The 3,891-nt window shown below is 39.2% G+C and overlaps 1 protein-coding gene across 2 annotated transcripts in view; it reads left to right on the top strand.

Annotated features, from left to right (window-relative positions):
- Positions 1 to 3,891, top strand: part of TAOK1 (TAO kinase 1) — a 145,686-nt gene that overhangs the window by 62,224 nt on the left and 79,571 nt on the right. The window lies entirely within an intron of this gene.

Below are 3,891 nucleotides of genomic sequence, written 5' to 3'. Positions count from 1 at the left end.
GAGCCACTCCTGGCTATTTTTGTTGTTGTTGTTGTTTAGCAGGCCTGGGCTGGGTTCAAACCCACCAGCCCTGGTACATGTGGCCAGCGCCCTAACCACTGACCTACCAAGTGCCGAGCCCGGAAGTGATTTTCTATTACTTGCGCCTCCTTATGTAACAGTTACTAAGAATGCCTTAACCACTGAGCTATGAGCACTGAGCCCAGAAGTGATTTTCTATTACGTGTTCCTCTTTATGTAACACTGGCTAAGATTGCCCTACTTAGGCTTATTATTTCAGAGAGCTCTGGATAGGAGAGAAAGTATGATAGTCCCCAAAATAAAGTTCTTTATAATAGGACAACCAAAGCAAATCTTTGTAAGCCGAATATCAGAAGCTGGTTTAGGAGAGACCTAGAAGTTAGGCCATAATGTGTGATCCCGATTAGAAAAAAAACAGACTGAGACTGTTGGTGAAATTTGAATATGGACTGTATATACACTAGATTATATCAATGATAAATCATTTCTTTCTTTCTTTCTTTCTTTTTGAGACAGAATTTCACTCTGTTGTCCTGGGTGGGCTTTCATGGCATCATAGCTCACAGCAACTTGAAACTCTCTTGCCTCAGCCTCCTCAGCAGCTGAGACTAAAGGTGCCACCACAATACTTGGCTAGTTTTTCTATTTTTAGTAGAGATGGGGGTCTCACTCTTGCTTAGGCTGGTCTCGAACTCCTGAGCTCAATTGCTCTACCCGCCTTGCCTTCCCAGAGTGCTAGGATTTACAGGCATGAGCAACCATGCCTGGCTTCAATGATAAATTTCTTAAATTTGCCAATTCTACTGTTATTATTCAAAAGAATGTTGATATTCTCAGGAGATACATAAAGAAGTGTTCCAGGACCAAGGATCAGAGTATCTACTCTCAAATGGCTCTTTGGTAATATATAATAATAATAATTATAATGATAACAAAATATGTGTTTGGATCGACAGTTTTAAAGCAACTGTGGCAAAGTGTTAACCAAAGATTCATTTATAGAAGGGGCTAAGAAACTACTGTCCTTGGGCCAAATCTAACCTGTGATGTTTTTTACTCAGCTCCCAAACTAAATGATTTTTGTATTAAAAAGGGGGAATAAAAAATGAAAAATGAAAGAAAAAAGGACAGTGATATGCCACAGTGATTGTATGTGGCTCCCAAAACCTAAAATATTTACAATGTTGCCCTTGAGAGAAAAAGTTTACTGTCCAGGCATAGTGGCTTATGCCTATTATCCTCGAACTTTGTGAGGCTAAGGCAGGATTGCTTGAGGCCAAGAGTTCAAGATCAGCCTGAGTAGGAAGACTCTAACTCTATGAGAAATAGAAAAATTAGTAGGTCATGGTGGTATTGCCTCTAGTCTCAGCTCCTCAGAAGCCTGAGGCAGGAGGATTGCTTGAGCCCAGGATTTTGAGGTTGCTGTGAGCTATGATGCTGCTGCTGCACTCCATTCTGTGCAACAGATTGAGATCCTATCTCAATATACAAAAACAAAAGTTTGCTGATTTCATATCTAGAGAAAGGCATAACAAGGTTTTACTTTGCTATATATACCAGCTTAACTGTATATTTTATAGATTTGTATAATTAAACATAGGGAGGAAGACCTTTTTTTTAAATGCTAATTTAGGAGGCCAGGAAACTCAAGTTAAGGTTAGGACAATCCCAGGAATAATTGACTGAAAGCATGGAGGAGTAAGGTGCGATTGCTCAAAGCACATGTTTTCTGATATCTGGGAAATAGGACCATGTAAATGAGGAACGTTTGAATATAATACAGAATTAAATCTTTTGGTGAAATTACATTTCTAGAGCACTAACCTTCATATTTTGTGGTATCAGATAAAGCCATGTGGGTGTGTACATTCTTCTGTTACATATTCTCTCATCTCCCTATGACAAGACTAAATGTGCAGTGTTTGTATATAGAGTTTGTAGAGTTTCTCTTCATATTTTTTTATGTGATTAAAAATAGCTCTGTAACATATCTCTGAATTTTGATTAATTGGCAGTAGGGATTACTTAAATTTAAAAATAATATAACTGGCCTAGCACTTTGGAAGGACAAGGAAGAAGGATTGCTTGAGCTCAAGTGTTGGAGACCAACCTGAGAAACAGCAAGGCCCCTTCTCTAAAAGGTGGTGAAGTAGTCCCAGTTTACTTGGGAGGCTGAGGCAGGAGAATAACTTGAGCCTAGGAATTTGGGGTTGCAGTGCGCTGTGATGACATCATTGCACTCTAGCCTGGGTGGCAGAGTTGAGCCTCTGTCTATAAATATATATATATGGTATAACTGAACAAGCCAGCATGATTATCTCATCAGGTAAGCTAATAAGGACTGGTATCATAGGAAGTATTGGAAACCAAACTACAAAGTTGGATGTTCATAGGATCGTTATTTCTCAATTGCCAGAAAGATAAACATACTCTCTTAGTTTCCCATACCTTAAATAGAACCAACATGAGGTAGGCCATAGGATAAGTAAGTAAAAAAGCCAAAGAGAACACTGGCTTGGGAACCAGATAGCTTCCTAACATATGTGGCAGACCTTGGTCGACTGTGTATAATCACAACAAATACTCTGTTATTTTGTAACAGAGTACTTTTTGTTGTTTTTTTTTTTTTTTGAGACAGAGCCTCAAGCTGTCACCCTGGGTAGAGTGCTGTGGCGTCACAGCTCACAGCAACCTCCAACTCCTCGGCTTAAGCGATTCTCCTGCCTCTGCCTCCCAAGTAGCTGGGACTACAGGCACCCACCACAACACCTGGCTATTTTTGGGTTTGCAGCCGTCACTGTTGTTTGGCGGGCCTGGCTGGATTCGAACCCGGCAGCTCAGGTGTATGTGGCTGGCGCCTTAGCTGCTGGAGCCATAGGCGCCGAGCCTGTCTATTCATTTTTTGAAATAGGATATGATATTTATCTCTTATTTCCTAATGTAAGATTTTACTAATCTGTGTTCTTTGCAGAGGTTTGCAAGTATTATACTTTCAATAGTTATAGCAAATTATTTGGTGTTGCGTATAATGCATCAAAATACTTGTAGGATCTGTGTGCTAAAAACTATAAAACACTGATAAAAGAAAAAACTAAGGGAAGAGATATGTTATATTCATGAATTGAAAGACTAAACATTGAACTCACACTATCTAATTTTAGGTGTTTTATTCAAAATACTATGATATTGGTGAAAAGAAAGATATGTAAATCAAATAGAATCCAGACATACCCACCCAAATATAGTCAGTTTGATTTTTGACAAAGACACAAAGATAATTCATTAGAGAAAGGCAAATCTCTTTTACAAATGGTGCCAGAGCAACTGGACGTCCACTATATGTGAAAATTAATTTTCTGTATGCTATGTGTTGGAAAAACCAGACAACACTTTTGAGTGGGTAACAGAAATTAATAATACCAGTGAGGAACAGAGAGACATTGTATATCTCAGGTAAGTATGATACCCTGAAAAAGACACTATGTCGCTTTTGCAACATTTTGGCCAGGGATTTACATGCATAACCTGAATGTAATTGTGCAGAAACATTAAATGAACACAAATTTAGGAAAATTACATAAAGTACCATTGCATAGTTTTTAAAATGTCAAAGTCATGAATAAGAAGGGGGGAGAATCATTTTAGATTAGAAAAAACTAGTAAGACATGATGACTAAGGCTTGGTGCCCATCGGTTAGGGCACTGGCCACATACAACGGGGCTGGCAGGTTCCAGCCCAGCCCAGGCCTGCTAAACAACAATGACAACTACAACAAAAAAATAGCTGAGCATTGTGGTGGGCGCCTGCTACTACTTGGAAGGCTGAGGCAAGAGAGTTGCTTAAGCCTAAGACTTTGAGGTTGCTGTGAG

The sequence above is a fragment of the Otolemur garnettii genome, unplaced genomic scaffold, assembly GCF_000181295.1.
Source record: "Otolemur garnettii isolate 467f Iridium unplaced genomic scaffold, OtoGar3 scaffold00112, whole genome shotgun sequence".
NCBI classification, from domain to species: Eukaryota; Metazoa; Chordata; class Mammalia; order Primates; family Galagidae; genus Otolemur; species Otolemur garnettii.
This window is presented reverse-complemented; position numbering and strand designations above follow the sequence as displayed.